This window comes from Sorghum bicolor, chromosome 3 (genome assembly GCF_000003195.3).
Source record: "Sorghum bicolor cultivar BTx623 chromosome 3, Sorghum_bicolor_NCBIv3, whole genome shotgun sequence".
Lineage (NCBI taxonomy): Eukaryota > Viridiplantae > Streptophyta > Magnoliopsida > Poales > Poaceae > Sorghum > Sorghum bicolor.
This window is the reverse complement of record NC_012872.2, coordinates 22,849,373-22,871,480: the sequence shown is the minus strand read 5'-3', so window position 1 is coordinate 22,871,480 and position 22,108 is coordinate 22,849,373. Positions and strand designations below refer to the sequence as shown.

Here is a 22,108-nt window from a genome sequence, read left to right as displayed (position 1 = left end):
TTATGCATCCTATTTTGTTCTTAAAATATGGGTGTGGCAAATTGGTATCAGAGCTTTGTTGACTGTAGGACGCAATCCTAGTTAGAAATTGGTCGTCTTAAGGTTTTGAAATTGCTACAAAATCCTTGTTCTATAAACCTTGATATTTTCCTCTACACTATATCCTCTTCATTTCTATTCATCTCCACCATGTTGCTTATTTTAAAGACTTATCCTCATCCCCACTCTTACTTGATATGCTTTTAGAACCTTTTCTTACCACCTTCTGGCGTCATTGGAATAGGAGTTTTAGGATCTTTGCCCTTAATAGGAAGAGAACATTAGTACCGCAAGTTGAGTCAATGCTTGAAGTGTGAACTTTTGATGCTTGGTTTGGTGTGTTATTATGCTTATGCTTGATTTGGATTTTTGTAATGAGTGCTGGAACCTTGTGGGCATATCCACAAGTTTCCTAGTTAAGAACCTTAAGTAAGAACATGAATAAATAGTGGTTTGGGGTCATATCCTGTTTCTGTCTTTTGCTATTTTTCTGGAGCAGTCTGCAATAATTCTGGTATAAATCAAATTCTGTTCGTGCAATGTTCATCAAATTTTTCTGGGAATAAGTAGAATTTCATACCTTTCCAATGCCTCAAGAATGACATTATTATCTGTTATGAGCTGTGAGTTATGGTTGTTCAAAGTTGAAGTTTCTGCGCAGTCTGGAATTCTAGAACAGTTTCGGTTGTACCCAGTTTTTGATTAACCTAACGTTGGAAGTCTGGAATTCTAGAACAGTTTCGGTTGTACCCAGTTTTTGATTAAACTAACGTTGGAATCTATTAATATGATCTAAATGAAAGTTGTAGACAATTTATTTATCGTTCCAACGGTGTACAGCATGTATCCTTTTGAATTTTTGAACTCGAGATATGACAGATTTTCTGATCTGGTGATGTGGGATGTTACCTAGAAAATTTCAGATTCTGTTACCTCTTGTAATTGTCATGTTGGACATTACTAAGACATGTTTCTATATCTTGGAATGCAGATGGCAGCAAGGGAAAGAGGCAGAGGCAGATGCCGTGGTAATGGTGGTAATGACCCAATTACTGTGGAAGAGCTCATGCAAACTCAGAATGAGATGATGCACGTCTTCATGCAGCACCTACAGCAGCAGCCTCCACCACCCCCACCACCTGTTCATGTGAGAGATAAGTGTGGGGAATTCATGAAGGGAAGACCTCTGGTATTTACACATTCAGCTGATCCTATGGAGGCAGATGATTAGCTACGTGCTGTGGAGAGGCAATTGAACATGGCACAGTGCAATTACTTAGAGAAGGTGTTGTATGCTTCTGGACAACTTCAGAGGGCAGCTCAGACATGGTGGGAGTCATATCAAGCTGCTCATCCCAACAATGCTCCTCCTGTCACTTGGTTTGAGTTTTGTAGAGACTTTAGAGCACGACATATCAATGAAGGAATGATGGAGCTCAAGCAGGAAGAATTTAGATCTCTCAGGATGTGTTGTATGTCTGTGGCTGAGTATCATGACATATTTGAGCAGTTGGCTCGCTATGCTCCAAACAAAGTCAGAGAAGATGCTGATAAGCAGCGTCTCTTCATGAAAGGTCTTTACTATGAACTCAGATTGCAACTTGCTGGAAATACCTACCCTACCTTCCAGGCTCTGGTGAACCGTGCCATTGTGTTGGATAACATGCGCAAAGGTCAGGATAAGAAGAGGAGGATGCTAGCACAAGGGTCTGGAGGCAACAACCGCCAACGTTTCAATTCTCAGTAGGGCGATCAACAGAGGTACCAAGGACCGGTTGGTCCATGGGATCGCAACCAACAACCTCAGCGTAATCCTAATCAGCAGTAGACGGTCAGCAGATTCCCCGCTCAGGAAATTCAAATGCCACCTCTATGAAGAGAAGTGCTCCCAATGCCCCTACTAGGTGTTTTCGCTGTGGAAAAGAAGGACATATGTCATATGATTGCCCGGAGAGATTCAACCAGCAGAACAACAATCAAAAGTCTAATTCTCATAGAGAAAAGGTGAACCATGTGGCTGCAGCGACAGTTCCGGAGGGACCAGAAATCATGATGCGTACGTTCAGTATCAACTCTATTCCCGCTACAGTTTTATTCGATTCTGGAGCTTTGCATACATTCATATCACAAGCATTTGTTAGAGTTCATAGCATTCCACTAGTTGCCATGAAAACTCATATGCTAGTAAACTCACCGGGAGGGACTATACCAGTTTCATATTTGTTTTAAGGGGGGTAGATTTCCAGGTTAGTCCCATGGTTATGAGAACCTCAGCCATAGATGTGATACTGGGTTTGGATTGGATGAAGAAATATGCTACGGAAATTAAGTGCAAAGAGAAAGTAGTAGTTGTGACAACACCCAATGGAGAGAGAATCAGTGTGGATGTAGCAGTGCAGTCTCCACCCACAGCTACAGTGAATATTCTGGATGATGGTGTTGATCTTCAGGACTGTGTAGGGAATAAATTTTCAGATAAGTTACTGGGTATGTTACTTGACTAGAGACATGAATTTGCTAGTGCAATGGAATCGGTTTTTAGAAGTAGAAGCAACTTGGGAAAGAGAGGATGATTGGAGAGAATCATATCCACAACTGTTTGTTTATGCACTGCTCAATCTCGAGGACGAGATTCTTTTAAGGGGGTAGAATTTGTAACACCCAAAATTCTGTTTTAAATTATTACGGATTAATTTGAATTAATTAAGCATTTTTGTGCACATTTAAATTTAGCACTTAAAAAATTTTTGGTCAAAATTAAAATTTATAATAAGATGAGAAACTTGTTTGTGCATTCATGCCGGAGCATAATTATTTTTGTGCTATGTGTTCTGGTCTAATTATTGTAAAAGGATTCAAATTCACTTGTGAAAATGCTTTGGAAAATAAAAGAAAAAAAAAAGAAAAGAAAACCCCAGCCAACCCCTGGGCCCAATCCCTTTCCCTGGCCCAGCTCCCATCTCTCCTTTCTCTTCCCCCTCTAGCGCGGCCCATCTCCTCTCGCGGCCTGGGAACAACCCAGAGGCCAAGCCGCGCGCGCATTCCCTCTCTCTCTGGCTGACAGTTCGGCCCCACGCGTCAGCCATCCGGCTCCCTCTTCTCCCTTTTCCCTCTCTCTCTGCCACCTTGGGCCCACGTGTCAGCCGTCTACTTCCTCTGTTCGTAACCGAGCTGGGCACAGCCACACCGTATCTCAATCCCGAAATCTCGGGATTTCCTTGCCAAGGAAGCGAACCGAGACCTATAAAGCTCCCAAATCAACCCCCGCGACCCCCTCTTTGCTTCTAGTTTGCCAAACCATGCCCAAGCCGCTGCTTTCTTGCGCTTTGGATCTCAATGAGGCGAGCTCTCCTTCCTTGCCACGAAACCGAGGCCTGCTTGTTTCTCGGTTCGAGTAGACCGTCTAGGTGAGTTCGCGAAGTGATTCTCCAACTCCCGGTGTTTTTCCTTCAAGTAACGGTGCTCAGAATCGAGAGATGGGAGGTCACCGGTGAGGCGCACGGCGGCGCTCATGGCGCCACCGCGTCAGAGCCCTGTCGTGGCGGCCGGCCCGCCGCGTGCCCCCCCTGGATCGACCTCAGCCGTTGGATGGACGATCCACGACTGAAATAGAAAGATACCCCTTCGCTGCGTCTTTCTCTTAAGAGTCCCTGGAAGTTTTCGCATATTGCTCTGCGGTCCTTGACGCCTGAGACAGAACGGTGAGCCGTACGTTGGTGATCAAGACCAAGCTTTTGAAGACCAGCAGGCTCAGGAGAGCTTTGATCAAGGCAAGTATAACTTGGGATCATCCTTGTTACCTATTCACTTATAACTACATATATATATATATATATATATATATATCATATGCATGCTATCACCTTGTCTACCTTAGCAAAATCATAGATGATTGTTACCTGTATTCCTTGCTACCTACTTGATATGCATTTGGTGTAGATGTGGTAGTGCTTGATATAATCCATGATCTTGTAAGATGATTAATAGCTATGCAATGAACGTTAAAAGATGACAAATAACTATATGAGATCTTGTCTGTAAGTGATCACCGGGACAACAGTGCAACCATGAGGGCAATAATGGCTCTAGCTTTAGCTCAGTATGAAGACCTTTTCTAGCTAAATATGGGTGTGACATGGCATGAAGCCTTGGTTCCGCTCCGACGGTCAAAAGAAGTGTGTCATAGGATCACTCCCAAAATGAGATGTATGCCAAATGTAATCGTACTACTTTATTTGTAATAATGTACAAACTTATTGATTAGCTATAACTGTTTGTGTTACTAATTTTTATGTAATGGAACCAAATGTAATCGTACTACTACTATTAGTACTACTACTACCAAAATACTCAATCCATCCTAAATTGTAAGTCGTTTGACTTTTTTAATATCAAGTTTGACCACTCGTCTTATTCAAAGTTTTGTAGAAAATATCACTTTTTTTTTGTGTATTGGTTTATTAATAAAAGTTCTTCAAGAAAGGGATGGAGGAAGTATTTAATAGTGTCATCAGAAAAGGGAAAATCGTAACTGTGGCGGGCACTCTACTCTGCCCGCCACAGTTAATACATTAACCGTGGCGGGTGCCCTTAACCGCCCGCCACAGTTAACATTAGCCATGGCGGTTGGCCTAACCTGCCCACCTCGGTTAATATACATCTATATAAGGCTGCGGTCAGCCTGCTCTTCTTCCCCATTCGGCTGCGCGCTTTCCCACCCTGAAGGGCTGCCAAAATTTCCTGCGCGCACGCTCCGCCCTAACCCTAGCGCCGCCAAAGTTTCGGGTGCGCGCTCTCCGTCCCCGGCTCCGTCTCCGTCTCCGTCACCGGCTCCGTCTCCGGCGGCTCCATCTCCGCCTCTTTCTCGAGCTCTGAGGAGATCCAGTGTTGTCTACGTGTTCGGCTCCGTCTCCATCTCCGTCACCGGCTCCGTCTCCGGCAGCTCCATCTCCGTCTCCGTCTCCGTGTCTTTCTCGAGTTCTGAGGAGATCCTGTGCCATCTCTTTGTCTGTCGAGCCAACACCGGTGAACCCTAGCTACTGCCCTATTCCCCTGTTTGAGTTTACCTATTATGCTGCCTGTGATGCAATTGTTTTGATAATTTGCACTGCCAATGATGCCATTGATTTGTTAATTTACGCTGAGCAGATGCCACTGCCCATGATGCCATTGAATTGTTAATTTACACTTATGTACTACTCTACTGTCTCTAGCTTCAACATTGCCTCTGTCTAATATCACCAAAACAATACACTTAGTTTGCCCCTGTAATTGGTTAAGTATTTTTGGTTGCTCCATACAATTATACTTTTCCTGCCCTTTGTTGATCTTTTCTCTATATCCAGAAACATAGGTGCCACTGGTATGGAGAAAAGGATCATCTCAAAGGAAATTGTCTAAACAGCTAAAGTGTTATTAATACTCCCTCCTCTTACTGCTCCCTCCTACTACTACTCCCTCAAAACTACTACTACTCTATTACTCTACTACTACTGATACTACTACTTTCTGGCCACATGATGTGGATCCTGTGTGATAACGGTACGTGCTGAGAAATGAACTCATTTCCAAATTAGGAAGATTTGTTTCTTAGCCGTTCCGTTATCACACTGGATTTACTCTGCTACTACTTTACTACTCTACTACTACTACTACCACCAATGGGGCAGCTCGCCTCGGTTTAGTTGGATGTACTATACTTTCATCAATTTTGAGCTTATTTTGTGGCATGTGCAATGATGAACTATTCAAAAATTTTAAAATGTGCTGAGGCAGTGGCATATGCAATGATGTGATACTTTTTATGCTGAGGCAGCGGCTATGATGATGAAATTGCCCCCCTACTTGTGAGCCGCTAAACTAGGATGGCTTGTATACCAAATACAAGCAACCAGTTTAGAAGCGATGTGATTACAAGGGGCAAATCTGAGCCAAATATGTAAATGATTTTCTTTCTATTCTGCATTTATGTATTATTCTTATTCTCTTTTGTAATTTTCTTAAACTCTTTTGTAATTTTCTTAAACACTTTTGTAATTTTCTTAATGTGTACCATACTAGCATGAAAGAATGATGTAATCTTGTTTTTAGATGAATACATATAAGTCATGATTCCATTATATATGTTTTTAGATGAATGTACATAATATCATCTTCATATAATTGCGAAATGTCCCTATAACTATATCTTCGTCATAGCTTCCAATGTTGGTCGAGCGTGCTGGAGAATGGCGCGAGCCAAGCCCGGCATCGAGTTATAAGGAAGGCTCGTCGTCATCAGACGACAGCACCTCGTACGAGGAGGAGGTGCTAACACCAAGGCGAGAGAAGAAAGGTAGAACGGAGGACGAACATGATCCGACCTATACGCTAGAAAAGACGGGGCCTTCATCACGGAATTCACGCACCACAGCACATAGTGAAGAGGGCCGCGTAAGTAATCAAGTAATACAATGTCAGGGGATCTTGTTTCAAGAAGGAAACTAATGTGCGTTCTTCTCCTATCCAGCTACCAGTGGTTCCTATGGCTTCGGAGTTCCCTGGGGAAGAAAATGCAGCAGAGGAGGGTCATGCCTCCGTTCCCACCCCGGGCACTTCAACCAACACCACCAGTGAAAAGATGTCTGGCCTAAAAAGGGGCCAACACGGACGACACAAGGTGAGCAAGAAGGTGCATGTCATAACCAAGATAGGGCCACATGGAGAGCCCTTGGAGCCACTAACTGTGATCGGTGTCTTCAGCAACCAATGCTCCTGTCTAGTCAGAGAGCATGTGCCGATTACTTGTATGGATTGTAGAAAAGTCCCGGAGGACCTCAAGGATAAAGTGAGGAGCGATGTGAAGAAGCGGTTCGAATATCCACGGGACCAATTCAAAGAAGATCTTTGCAAGGGGCATGCTATGGTGATTGAGGGCAAAGCACTTCACAGCTTGATGTCAAAACTCAATAAGAACTATGTGCAGAAAGGGAAGACACCTTTTGAGGACTACAACTTCATCAAGCATCATGTCTCAGAGGAGTTCATCAAAAAAATGAGTACCGAAGAAGAAAAGGCCAAGAGTGAGAAGTTCACTGACCTTGCAATGCAGAATACACTCCACCACCACGTGGGCATGATAGGGTATGCCGCTAAGAGGCCGAAGTGGCGACAGGAGGAAAGGGAGGCAGCTGAGGCCGGGCTGGATAATCCGTTCGAAGGAGTTGACGAGCGAGCACGTGACTTCTTCTATGCCCGTCGGCCGAAGAAGCTAAAGGAAGGAAGGAACAAGTACAATGAGCCACAGACTGAGGAGGCAGAGAAGGCATTGCTCACGATCAAGGCGGCCAAGGAACGAGGGGAGTTCCAACCTCGCAGGGATCACAACGAACTGACCGAGGCGTTGGGAAACCCCGAGCACCGTGGCCGCGTTCGGGGAGTATCCTTGAGGTAGAGCTGGAAGAATGTAGAATCATGGTAGTCCGACGCTGCCTCTTACCACACTAGGCAGAGATACAAGGAGGAAATATTCCAGAAAGGCAAAGAAGAGGCCATGAGAGAAATAGTCATGGGGACGATAGAAGATGCTTTCACCAGCACTGACCCGAAGATGGTAGAGTTGAGGGCGCAGATGTTCTGACAGGCAGGTGTGCTACCACGTCAGGGTGAAGCCGTCGTACAAGGACAAATGGTGATGCATACCTCAGAATTCCAAAAGAACCCGGTCGATGAGATCGTGGTGCCAACACTCTGTACGCTTCAGGTGCCCTGGGGTAGGTCGGGGAGGAAGAAGGATGTGGCACAGGGAATGGTACAACCGCATAACCCTAAAGCCATGTACAATGGCAAGCCCATCCCGCCTGACTATGCCTTGGTGGATGTGGCGTGGACACACAATGACTATGAGGAGGACGAACTTGACTTTCCGACTGAAGATGGAGTTAGGTTGATTGGCGGAACTATAGGCTCGCACGTGCTTTGGAACAAGGCAGACATTTTGTTAGAAATGCCGACACCAACATCTTAGCCCTCACGACCATCATCGTCTCCCCCAGGTGGCCCAAGTGATGACGACGATGATGACAATGGTGGCGAGGGTAACAACAATGTTGGCGGACCAGACAGTAGTCCTGAACGTACCGCGTGTCCCATCCCTAGCAACCCATCACAAGGTGGTTCAGGGGGTGCACCGGGCAACGACACACCGCCTCCAAGCCAAGGCAAACGACAATGTCCACCAGCGCCAAAGAAGGTTATAGAAGAAGAGGGGGACAAACCTGCTGAACTAACAGAGATGGAATGGGAGGTGTACAAAATAGCACAAGAATATCAGTACACAACAACATTCCAAAGGTATATGCGCTAATGGAAACTAAATCTAGCCAATAGATTATGTGACGTTCGATAATGCTAACAGACTTCTTGTCTCGATTATAGGGAGCGAACCATGCTGTCAATTTGGCCTCTTTCTCCAGATTGCCCGGATAACTTTGAGAATGGCAAGTTCATGTTGTCGTTGGGCGAGCTCGTTCAGGAGGAGCCATGGGCGGTTCGGAGGTTCCATCTCTGGTATATGCAAGCGGCAAAATTAGGCATGAAGGAGTTCATTGTGAGGGTCCCCAAGGAGTACTTCCACTTGGATGAGGATGCTTATTGCCCTGTTGTCTTTCACGACATGTGTAGGCTACTGCGGCGCAAGGATCTAGATGTCGCCCAAGTCACTCTTTTTGCCCTGTAAGTTTTATAACCCTACATTGCTGTAGGTATGCAAATTCATTACGATCAAGCTAAAAAGCTTGTACGACAACTTGTGTTTGTAGGATGCAATCATATGTGTGTAAGGAACTAGATAAAGATATTATCTACCTATCTCATATGCATATTTCTCAAAGAACCATCATTGGCTTTGATATACCAGACACGGATCCTAGGCTGGTGAAGCGGAAGGGGATGGAGCGAGTGCTAGCTCGGAACTTGATGCAAGGAGAGATCAACTTTAGAAAGGGACAATATGTCTTAGAAGCCAAGAAGAAGATCAGGGGAAATGGCTGCATTCTTGCCGCCCACCAGTTTGGGTAAGTCAAAATGATACTTACAATAGCTACTAGGTTTGTCACTTGTTATACTTAAAAATTTGAGATGAATATTATTTCAATGGTACAGCTTGGGCGTCATGGGCCACTGGATTGTATTTATGATCTATACTCAGGATGGAAAGGTTGTCGTATTCGACTCCTTGCGACACTCAAACAAAGAAGGATACAAGCATTTCGAAAGTATCCTGCGATAGTAAGTGACGACACACCTCATGCACTCAATGTACGTATGAAATTTGTTGTTGACACTAGTTTTCATACAGTGCTCACCGAAAGTACGTGGAAGACCCCAACTGCTATGATCGGAGGTCTGAGAAAGACAAGCAAAAGTATGGCCACAAACTGGTGGTGAGGCGAGACTTCCCGGTACTTACTCCGCCTGCCTCTAGTTCTACTACTATTGATGGTTCTCTTGTAGGGATACTACTACCAGTCGTAATTCTCATGTGTTACCTTCATCATGCATGCATGCAGTGCGCCAAGCAACCTGAAGGCTCAGTTCTGTGTGGGTACTATGCTTGTGAGTACCTCAGGGCTTGCGGGAAATTCAACAATAGCTGGAGGCAGCTGCAGAAATCCCAAGGTTTGTGGGAAAAAGAAACAATTGATCGAAGGAACATCACACAAACAGTAGTTGACATTTGTAAATTTGTCACGGATCAATGTTGTCATGTTGACGGGCAGATCTTTTATATCGGGAGCGAGCTAGCGACAGATCTAGAGAGGTTCGAGAAGCTACGCAACTGGAGAACCAGCGGCTTAGATATGAACGACTTTAGGTTGCCGGATATTTTTGAGTGAACATTATTTTAGATGTGCTTTTTATGAACATTATGTACATTGATGTAATATGAACATAGTTTGTGACATCCATGGACCGTGGAATGATAAAGATAACATATATAGATGTAATATATGTGCTTATTGTTGTGTATATGTTTCAATCTAGCAAATTTCGGATTCAATGTGGTCATCCTTTATACATATGTATTTTGCTTTGTATATGTTTCAACCTAACAAATTTTGGATTCAAATTCGAAAATAAATTGAAATGAGGTTTTTTTTACTCTGGATACACTTAAAGGAGGCGGGCAAGTTACAAAAACCACCTCTATTAATTAATTAAAGGAGACGGGCTTTTTAAAAAAACCGTCTCGGTTAAAATGTTAATGAAAGCGGTTGCTTTATAACGGCCGCCTCCGTTAAAGCAATTAACCAAAGCGGTTTTCTAACAGCGGCCGCCTCAGTGAACAAATTAACCGTGGCCTTTCATCCGTGGCGGTTGCTTTGCCCGCCACGGTTAAATATTTCTGTAGTAGTGCCTCCTACAGAATGAGCATACCACTTTTTTGCTCTTCCCAAAAGGGAGAACAGAAATAATTTCCATTTAAGGGTTTCTTGTGTCATGCCAGAAATAGATCGGCAAGAGCATAACTGCTCGAATTCTCTAAGGTGGGTGTTTGGATCTTCATCTACTTGTCCAGAGAAGGGTTGCTCCTAAATCATGGCTATTAGTTCAGGACCGAGGTTTTAGCCATCTGTAAGAATTGGATGTGATGATGGTGGTGGCTCTAATAACTAGCCCTTTGGAGCAAAGAATTTATAGATAGGAGTGAAATCCATGTGGTGTGGTGAAAATGGTAAGGTGAGTGTGGTAAAAAAGGAAAAGAAAAAGGATACACGGACGACTTGGTTCAAAACTAGCACAGCTACCGTTCCCCGGCAATGGTGCCAGAAAGCTTATTGGGTATTTTAAACGCAAACAGAAAAATCCACAAGCGTACGGATACCGATGTAGCTTTCACCCGGGAGTATTCCAGAGTATCGATTTTCCACAGGGAACGTGAGTGTACTAATTAAGATTCAAGATCGCTCAAGGATAACTATATAATTATTTTTGGTGGGTAGAGAGGAAGTTTCCTGAGAGTTCTCTAGTTGATCTAAGAATCAAGAATTACTTAAAAGATTATTTATTTCGGGACATCAGAACACTAACCACAGAAAGAGATGAGAAGGGGGCTAGGAAGCTCTGACTACGGTCCTACAAACACCAATCCAAACGAGGTGGAATATGTTGACCGTTAGGGCTGTCACTACCCTAGGGCTACCACAACAATCCTCAGGATTGGGTGCAATTCTAGGTAATTGCAAGACTAAACATCACGTCTAATCTATTAATTACTACTCTAATGTTGCAAAGATTAGAGCACTTGATACAATCGGGAATCCAATAAATAACTTGAATATAAATAAAAGTAATTCAAGAACTCAGGATTATGAATTGAAGAACCTGGAGAACGATGAAGAACGAACCAGTTACTGTAAAAGTACAATGTTGAGGAAGATCCGACAGATCGGCTCCTCCTCCGCTCTCCTCTTCTCTCACCCTATTTTCTAGATTACAACTAGAACTAACTAGAACTAGAACTAAAGGAACTAGAACTAGAACTAGACGAACTAGAACTAGAACTAGATAAACTAGAGGTAGAACTAGAAGAACTAGAGGGATCCTCTCTACTTGGATGAAGAATTGAAACCCTAGCTTTGATTCTGTAGAAGAGGTATGATCTCCAGGGGCCAGGGGGTCTAGTTTTATAGTCCTTCCAAGTGAATATGGGCCGTTGGATCAAATCGACATTGATTGAACGGTTATCCTTGATCCTTTAGCTCGGTAGAGATCTTTCCCGAAAGAGAGTCGTGTTTGGAGCCCAACAGGCTACGGGCGCCCAGGTCAACTGGGCGGGCGCACAGTGCCTGGCTCCGTTCGGCCTCCGCTTCCTTCCCGTGGCTTTTGGAGTCTTCTAGATGTAAGATAATTGTACGGCACGTTAATATCTCTATGTAATCCGGACGTGTGGGCCTTTCTTCTGTATTTCCTGATAACCCCCTGCAGAAATAGACAAACACCAAAACTCGTGGATATCTGTCAGATAAAACCCTAAGTCTAGGTGTTGGTTGCAATTAAGCCCTTTTCCATGATTAGTTGATGGTTAAATGTGAGCATTAAGGACCGTCAACAGTGGCAGAGATGGTGGAGAGCTCCAATTGGTTCAAGAGGTGGCGTGTAGGACGAATTGGGCAGAGGAACTACGGTGGGAGCGTTCGGTCGCCGAGGCAAGGAAACGCGAGGTCGGCCGCGTGGGCGCTCAAGAGGACGAGGTGAAGGGGTCGAGGGCATCCACGTCGCGCGGTGACGCGGCCGGCAAGCAGCTGCGTCGCGGTGAGGTGCGCGCTTTTCGGCTGCGCTGGGCAGAGGTGCCCGTGATCCTCATCGGATCACTATAGCGAGCCATATCCCCCCCCTTTCCTCTCTTTTGCAAAATTCTTCCAAAAATTGAACTGAAGTCAAATTTCTGGAGAAAAAAGTTGTTTATAATTTTAAAAGCTACAAAACATCTTTAAGGGTCCAGAGCTAATTTCGAATAAAAGAGTATGAATTTGGACAAAACATTTTGAAATTCAAAATTCCAATTTGGGGAAGTTTCAATTTGAATTGGGGCAGATTAGAAATTCCAAAATTACTTTTGATTTTTCTCAATAACTTGAAAAATTCCCAAAATAAAAGTTGTTAAATTTGATGAGCTCTAGAACTTTCAGGTTGATCACTTTTTAAGATTCCAAAGTGATTTTGAATTAGGGATTCAAATTGGAAAAGGGGACAATTTCTGGAAATCTGTATTTTCAAAATTACTTTGAATTTTGTATTGAAACTTCAAATACTCAAAACACCAAAGTTGTACATCTTATCAAGATCTACAACTTTGCTTTTGAACTCATCCCCAAATTTTGCTTAGATTATAAGTTGCACAAAATGGGGCAAAACTAGGGTTTTAAAATTATAGTTTTCTCCCCCATTGCCTCGGAATCCTCCAACACTAAGGATTTCACAACCACACTAGCACCATTTCATAACACAAGCACACTTTAGTTCCTTAAGCACAAGCATCCAAAGTAAACTTATTTTAAGTAGATGCATCAGGATGTGCTCAACAAGTATGCTATGCAATGCTCATGATGACATGATCCAATTTTAGTAACCATAACATCAGAGATGTTATAGCCCTTCCCCCTTAAAGAATTCTCGTCCCTGAGATTTAAAGCCTTAGGGTAAGTAATGGAAAAGGTAATTTGTCAAACTAATCTATCATTAGCTTTTTCACAAGACAAGCGGTTGGGGAAGAACATTTCATTATAAACATATATGTACATTAGGTAGATGGTTTCGATTACACTTTTTCCCCTCTAGAGTACACTTCTTCTTATTAGATGTTGTGTTAAAGAGAAGCGTGAAACTCAGGAAAGTTCTCCATTAGATAGTCTTCAGATTCCCATGTGGCTTCTTCCTTCGAGTGTTGACTCCATTGCACCTTGTACCACTTGGTAGTGGTTCTTCAGGTAACTATATCTTTTTGGTCCAATACTCGGATGGGATATTCTGCATAAGTCAGATCTGGTTCAAGTTCCACATCTTCAAAATCTTGGACCCGGTCCAGTACTCGAAGACATTTCTTCAATTGGGATACGTGAAACACATTGTGTACTCCGGATAATCGTTCGGGCAATCTAAGGCGGTAAGCTACCTATCCACACCGTTCGATGATTGGAAATGGACAAATGTAGTGAGGTGCTAACTTGCCTTTATCCCCAAAATGTTCACTCCTTTCATTGGGGATATCTTTAGATACACATGGTCACCCTTAGCAAATCTTAAGGGTCGATGTCTTCTATCAGCATAGCTCTTTTGTCAAGATTGAGCAACTCTCAAGTTATTTTGAATTCGTCTGACTTTCTCTTTAGTTTCCTTCACCAAGTCCACCCCAAAGAACCATCTTTCACCGAGTTCAGACCAGTGTAATGGAGTCCGACATCGACGGCCATACAGTGCCTCTAACGGAGCCATTTTAATGCTTTCCTGATAGCTATTGTTATATGAGAATTCTGGTAGAGGCAGGCAGTCATCCCACTTGTCTGGAAAATTTAGGGCACATGATCTCAATAGATCTTCCAATGTTTGATTCACTCTTTCAGTTTGCCCACCTGTTTGAGGGTGGTTAGCTGAACTGTATAGAAGCTTGGTGCCCAAGAATTTATGTAAGCATTTCCAAAACTGGGAGACAAATTGAGTGCCTATATCAGACACTATTGTCTTTGGTACTGTCGCGCCTGGTTTTCCAAAGAAGACCAAGCACTAACTATATGTGTGCCCAGGATGTCCACACGACACATAGAGCGACAAATATGGAGAATATCAAGAACAATGCTTTATTATATATCGGAACAATGTTACAACATGGCTTACATCTATTACAAAGCATAGCGGAAACTAATTCTAATCTTCACTTTGGGTCTCCATTTTCCACAGGGATGGTTGACTGGGGGTACACTCGCCTAGTACTCTTGGAACATCTCAGGGAACTCGCCTTTGTATCACCATCTGGTACCCATTCGGGATTTTTGATTGTTGAATGTAGAGCAAGTGTGAGCGCACCATACTCAACAAGTATAACATGAGGGGATGCAAGGCTCAAAAGGCTTGACTTGGTTTGACTGCGATAAGCATTTTTAGTTGGTCATATTTTATTATTAGACCTATGTTTCTAGGTTATGCTTAAGCTCCCAAGGTGAGAAGTATAATTAACATCAACATTACTCATCACCCAACCCATCCATAGAACCATCTATCTCGAAAAGGATCCAGGCCGCTCGTGTCCGTGAGCACGGCTGATATATCAGTTTTTATAACTCTGCAGAGTATGTACATCTTTACCCATGAGTCGTGATTGCCCTTTGCCCGAGGGGGCCAACCTCTTGACTCACTTCCAAGGTAAGTCGGCAGGGATCACTATGTAACCTTTCACTAGACACCCTAACTAGTTAGTGGCCGCGAGGTTTCAGCGGCAAGTGTGCATAGAGACCTCCTCCAAGAGGCACATGTGGCCGCGGCACTGTACACACCAAGGTAGGAGCAGAACTATACACCACGAGGCACCCCCCTCGTGCGCCTTTCGGTAAACACTATCAAGCTAGAGACATAATAGATACTTGATTAAGATCAGAGCCATGTGATTCTCATGGTTGTACTGTAAGTCCTGGGTTGCCGCTTTAAGATTCAGTCCTTACGGAGGGCAGACTAGAGCACCCAAAAAGGCCCAATGCTCTAGCCCCCTGATATCCATATTGCTAGAAAGCATCATTATAATATTGATTCCATAATCATTAATCAGTATTAATATTATACAATTTGGTGATGGCAGACTAAGCAAACTACCCTTATGCATAACCCCAGGGTAAACAAGGATACAAGATACAATAGTTCTAGGTAAAGTCCTTATGGGTTTATCTTATTAGACACATGCACATGAAGAGGTGATTAAATAGTTATTAGGTAACAAGGGAACTCATGTTACACTTGCCTTCAACTGTTACTCAAACTTATCCAACTTCCTTCCCTTTTGGATCATCCTCGCAATGCTCCTTCTAACGTCAGCAAACAATCGGTACAAGCATCATAGACGAACCTAGAAACAATACATCATTCATTATAAAACAAGATATAAAGGTTTTAAAACAAGTAGGACTTGTAACTACAAACGTCGAGTGCAAAAACAACTAAGCAAAACTACTATAAAAGGGCATGAAGGATTGAAGGTGGAAGTTGGAAGTTTCGGTAAATGATACGAATGGAATAAACATGACCGATTTAGTGCTAGCTTGGAAAGATTTATAGATCACAAGGATTTATAGATAAATTATTGAGACTATGGAGTTGTGTATAATGAGTTGTATAGAACATAGTGATGTGAATATAAGATGGTACAAGCATTCGATTGCATAAGAGGGAGTGATAGTTCTAACATGGATGAGAGAGTGCTTCCGGAAATGTTCGGTGATTAATTGGAAACACGTCGTGACAAATGTGTGCAAATCAGTGGATGCTAGATCAACATGAAGTGCTTCTGGAATATTCCCACCAAAATTTGGAGCTGCACCAAAGGTATAGTAAGTACACTTGGTGAAAATGTGTACACCTGATATACACACCATCATGTATGTGGACTTGGTGATTCATATAGGGGTTTAGCAGGGAACACGATAAAACACCGATCAATCCATAACGTGGACGTCGACAGATAGTGGGAGTTATGATCAGCGGTTGTATGGTTATCACCAAACCAAAAGGTGATCAATTTTGTGGGGTTGCTGAGAACACTATGAGGTATGTTTTGGCAAGAGGCCATGTCATTTTGGGTAACGGTTGGTTCGGAAAACATGATCATAAAACAGATGTGATGCCGATAGATGGACTGCGAGAGTGGCAGTGACAGTGGCATTTATATCTCGGCCACCGTGGCACTCATGGACATACCAAATTGCAGAATCATATGCAAGGTTAAGGGGCACAAGTTGGTCAAAGGGTTTCAGGATTGGGCTTTTCGATTAATGGGGAACGCCAATACAATTCAGATCAGCCTAGCTGCCAGGACTGCAGGGATAGTGTTCACGAAGATGATGATATATTTGGTGTCTCAACTCCTATGACAAAACCGTCTTACAGAGGTGTGATCAGGGATGATATCTACTCTGTGGTAAAAGGGTTTGACTATTTAATAAACGGTTAATGGGGACTAACACTGCCACTGAGATGCAGTGCTGTTGAACAACAGAGACAGCGAGCACGAATAAGATTATATCTCTTTCATTTTGGATCCTATATTCACCAAATTTTTCAGAAGCACGTGCATGTATATGAAGGACATGTTAATCCAAGGATTTAACACAGATCTCAAAGGACCAATGGGAACGTTGTTGCCATCCGCGGTAGTATTGCTGGACGGTGGTGATTCTTTTCAGAGATGATCTGCGATATGTGAAAGAGTTGTGAATCATGAGATGGATCATGGCTAGGATAGAAAACCATAGGGGAGAGGGTGCAGTCTCACCATGGACATGACCATGTGCTGTATACAGAGGAGGATGATGACGGGTAGCCTGCGTGGACAGGTGACGACAGGGCCTACGATCAATGGAGCAGCACCCAATTTCCATTTCAGTGATGATCTACACCACAAGCGAGATGAAAGAGATGAATGAGACGTGCAAGAGCAGCAAGATCTGAGGGGTGGGCTCACCATGTTCGGACAGAAACAGCGGTGAAGATGATTAGTGAGGTGCTATTGTAGGTTCCGGAAGATGGCAACACACATTGTGGTGATCTTCATGAAGCGTTGTGGCACCATGATTTTCCTTGAGAGGTCAAAATAGAAAGGAGACATTATGAACATGAGTTTCTCAGTGAAGAATAGAGAAGACCATGACACTTACCGCAGCATGATGCAAAGGATTCTAGGATTCTGATACGGTGAGAGACGTGCAGCAGCAAAATGTATTTGTCGCAGTGAGGACACTTCAATTTGATGGTGATGATGGAGAGGGATGTTGGGGGAACAGGTGGGACGTCCATGGAAGATGGGGAAGAAGCAACCATGGGGTTTGCCGGTGACAGGTTGTGTGCTGCAGTGGGATATCAATAACCGAGCTGCGATCTTTGATTTGTTGCATTCCTGTATTGTGAGAGAGAGATCAAGAGATGGGTGAGGGCTGAAGAGTAGGCCACACAGAGAGATGGAGGGAGGGAGAACGACCTTACAGTAGCAAGAATCGGCGAGAGCTTCCTTCACTGATGGTTTGCTCGGTCTCTGTGATGATGAGTGAAGCGACAAAACGGAATTGCAGCCATGTTTCCTTTCTGTTTTGATGGAGAGGAAGGAGAGGGAGTTAGAGGGAAGAACAGGGGGCGCCCATGGTGGAGGAAAGGGAGGAGATGGGTGCATCCTTCTGTTGTGTGTGTGCAGAACGTGAAGGGAGTGAGAGAGATAGAGAGGAGGTGCATCTGTTCTGCAGAGGGAGAGCGGAGGATGCATGGTTGTTTTCATGAGCCTTTCATCCTGTAGTTAGAGAGTGGTAAAGGGAATAAAAGGGGCTTGTAAAGGGAATTGAGGGTGAATTATGGGCTGCTGTTATTTTGGATGAGAGAGATAGGAGGAGGCGTGAAGGACTGAGATTTTCCATCAAGGCAATAATGCATATGTGATTGGCCGATGGTGAGTTTAAGGAGGAATTGTATTAGTGCTGCATGTGGGGGGAGAGGATAGCGACCAAAAGGGATCGGAGGTGTGTTTCCATCTGTTGTGTGTGATGGAGGGAGGGAGAAGAGAAGATATAGGTGCATCTATGTTGCATGTGTGCATGCAGAAATAAAAGGAAGAGGAGGAACCTACACGTTGTTTCATCAGCCATCAAAGCAGTAATGTGTGATTCATGGAGAGATATATTGGATGGGCATGCAGAGGAGGTGGTCAGGGATTACGTGATGTTGCTCTTATTTGCATGAGGCAAGGGGGAGATCGGCAATGAGGAAGGAGTGATGTTTTATGTGAGGGGGAGGGAGGAGATAAATTATCTGCATGTATGCATGCCATTCAAGAAATGGAGTAAGTCGTAGAAATAAGAGAGGGATTATTAAGGACAGTGATGTTGCTATTTATTTGTTTTCTTTGCATGATGGGATGGGAGGAGGCGTCATATGTTCTGCATGGTGAGAGTGGTACGTCTTCTAGCTTTGCTGCGTAGATTGTAGGGTGGAGAGTAGAGGGGATTGGAGCGAGAACGTTGGCGGCGGCAGGGAGCCGTCGTGTTCTGGAATTAGGGTACAGGAGAGAGACGCCGGGCGCCCAAGGGTGTCAACTTGACACAATCCCAGGCTATCTTTATTCATATGATATGCTAGCCTTTTATAGGCAATTACAAACTGACTCTTACTAAGATTATGAAATAAGAATCAAACTCTAAGACTCCTAGGATTTCCTAAACTAATCCAGAGTCCTAGACTTATACTAGTTACTGAGGCTATGAGGCCAGCCTATGGGCCAAGCTGGACGTCCAGCTGCTCAGCCCTGCTCTCTAGCCTTGCGCCTCTCATATGTCTTGCCTACCATAACATCTCTCCCCCCTCGGGAAACAGCTCGTCCGCGAGCTGGAACGATGGATGAGCTTCACGAAATGCTGGCACTGGCTCCCACGTAGCTTCAGATGTGGGCATGCCCTCCCATGCTACCAGAACATGCCAGACGCCCCGGCGAAGCTCTGAGCGCAACACTCTGTCCGGCTGTCGGAGTGGTCTCCCGTGACGAAGAGGAGGTAGCACCGGGTCATTCTGAGGAGGCGGACCGCGGAACGGCTTCAGCACGACTACATGGAAGACATCGTGGATCCGAGCTCCCTCGGGAAGGCGCAAACGATACGCGACGTCGCCCACGCGCTCAAGCACCTGAAAAGGACCTGCATATTTAGGACCGAGTTTGCCTCGCCCTCCCGGAACCAAAGCTTGCGTATGGCGATGTAACATGCGCAGCAAGACCCAGTCGCCGACGGCAAACTCTAGAGCACGGTGCTTGGCGTCGTAAAAGCGGCGTGCATACTCCTGAGCTTGGAGCAGGCGAGCGCGCACCTCCTCCAAAAACTCATCTCTGTCAGCCAGCAGATTGTCAACTGCATCGGTATGTGCTGTCCCCGGTGTATAAGGTAACAAGGCTGGAGGAGCACGCCCATAGACGACCTGAAACGGCGTAGCTTGGAGCGCAGTGTGGTACGCCGTGTTGTAGCAAAACTCCGCCCAAGGCAACCAATCAAGCCAGTCGCGGGGGCGATCTCCTGTAAGGCAGCGGAGATACATAGTGATCGTCTTGTTGACCACCTCCGATTTTCCGTCCGTCTGCGGATGAAACGCCGTACTCATTCGCAGCTTGACACCGGCATGGCGGAATAGATCATGCCACACATGACCTGTGAACACCGGATCGCGGTCACTCACAATGGACTCCGGAAATCCATGAAGGCGAACGATCTCCTGGAAGAATGCTCGGGCGACGGAAGAGGCTGTGTAGGGATGGCCCAATGCGATGAAATGCGCATACTTCGAAAATCTGTCCACCACCGTGAGCAGCACACTCTTGCCATGTACTTTGGGCAAAGCTTCGACAAAGTCGATGGAGATATCGGCCCAAACCCGAGAAGGAACCGGCAGGGGTTGTAAGAGACCAGCCGGATGCAACGTCTCAGTCTTATTCCGCTGACACGTTGGGCACGATCGGACGAAGTCGCTCACATGGCGGCGATCATGCTTGACGTAGAAGTGCTGCCGTAGCCGCTGCAGAGTGCGCTGGATCCCTTCGTGGCCACCGGTGTGAGCGAGCTGGAGCACCTCATCCAGACGGGCAGATGTGGCTGGTACATAGACGCGCCCTTCATACAACGCGAGGCCATCCCGGACGGTCCAGGCTGGACCGAGCGCCCCAGAGCCCGCGGCATCGCGGTGTTGGCGCAGGGCGTCTTCCGTGTCCAGCTCGTGGCGGATGTCATCGTAGAGGTGAAAAGCCGGGGTTGATACGGCCGACAGGAGGGGACCTGCGTCTGGTACAGCCGCCAACAGAGGGACATCGCCATCCCGCCGGGACAGAGCGTCGGCCACCACGTTTCCTTTGCCTGGGCGATATTCAACACTGAAATCATAACCAAACAACTTGCTGACCCACTGGTGCTGCGGGATTGTCGACAGACGTTGGTCCAGCATGAACTTCAGGGCGTAGTGATCGGTGCGGACAGTGAAGGCGCGTCCCCACAAATATGGTCGCCAATGGCGAACTGCTTGGACGAGCCCAATAAGCTCGCGCTCGTAAGCCGCCGTCTTGAGGTGCCGGGCTGCAAAGGGGCGACTGAAGAACGCAACGGGACGCCCCTCTTGATGGAGGACAGCGCCGAAACCGGAGCCTGATGCGTCGCAGTCCACGACGAACGTCGCAGTGAAGTCCGGCAACGGGAGCACCGGGGCCGAGCAGAGAGCCCCCTTGAGCGCCGAGAAAGCCGTGTCCGCCTCTTCAGACCAGCGAAAGCCCTCTTTGCGCAGGAGCTGGGTCAGTGGCTCCGCGATCGTACCATAGTCCCTGATAAAGCGGCGGTAATAACCTGAGAGGCCAAGAAACCCTAGGAGACCACGAGCTGAGCGCGGCTGCGGCCAAGACTGCACCGCAGCAACTTTGGTGGCGTCCATGGCCACCTCTTCCTTAGAGATGACATGGCCCAGGTACTGGACCGAAGTGGTGGCGAAGGTGCACTTGGAACGCTTGAGATGCAGCTGGTGCTGGCGAAGGACGTCGAAGACGGCCCGGAGATGTTGGAGGTGCTCTGTCCACGTGGCGCTGTAAACCAGTATGTCGTCGAAAAACACCAGGACGCAGCGACGCAAGAACGGCTTGAGGACGATATTCATCAGTGCTTGGAACGTCGAAGGAGCATTTGACAGGCCGAAGGGCATGACCAGAAATTCAAAGTGGCCATGGTGCGTCCTGAAGGCCGTCTTTTCAATACCCCCAGCGTCAACGCGGACCTGATGGTAGCCCGACCGGAGATCCAGCTTAGTGAAGAAGTTGGCGCCGTGTAACTCGTCGAGCAGCTCTTCAACGACCGGGATCGGAAATTTGTCTTTGACCGTCACTGCGTTGAGCGCCCTGTAATCGATGCAAAAACGCCAGGACCCATCGTGCTTGCGGACCAACAAGACCGGCGCTGAGAAGGGGGACGTGCTCTCCCGAATGACCCCCTGTTGGAGCATCACGTCGCATTGTCGCTCTAGCTCGTCCTTTTGGAGATGTGGGTAGCGATAGGGGCGCACCGCGATCGGCTCTGTGCCCGGCTTCAGATGGATGCGATGATCACAGGGCCGTGCAGGTGGCAGCCCTGTCGGTTCAGTGAAGAGATCGTCGAACGAGTCGAGCAGCCGCTCCAGGAGGGCCGGTTCAGTCCCCTTGTCGATGTAGATGGAGCTGGCGAGGTGGGTGCAAGCCTGCTGCGCGGTAGGCGTCGCGTTGGGCGAACCGACGCCCTTCCACAACACCCGTCGGCCCTGGAGAACAAACGCCATACGGAGGCCGTCGAAGTCC

General features: G+C 45.9%; 1 long non-coding RNA gene across 1 annotated transcript; it reads right to left on the bottom strand.

Annotated features, from left to right (window-relative positions):
* On the bottom strand, nucleotides 16,518-17,597 carry LOC110434128. The gene is made up of 4 exons (XR_002451608.1): nucleotides 17,436-17,597; nucleotides 17,243-17,357; nucleotides 17,054-17,171; nucleotides 16,518-16,971 (listed from the first exon to the last, which is right to left on the bottom strand). It is a non-coding gene; the product is annotated as an uncharacterized LOC110434128 (long non-coding RNA).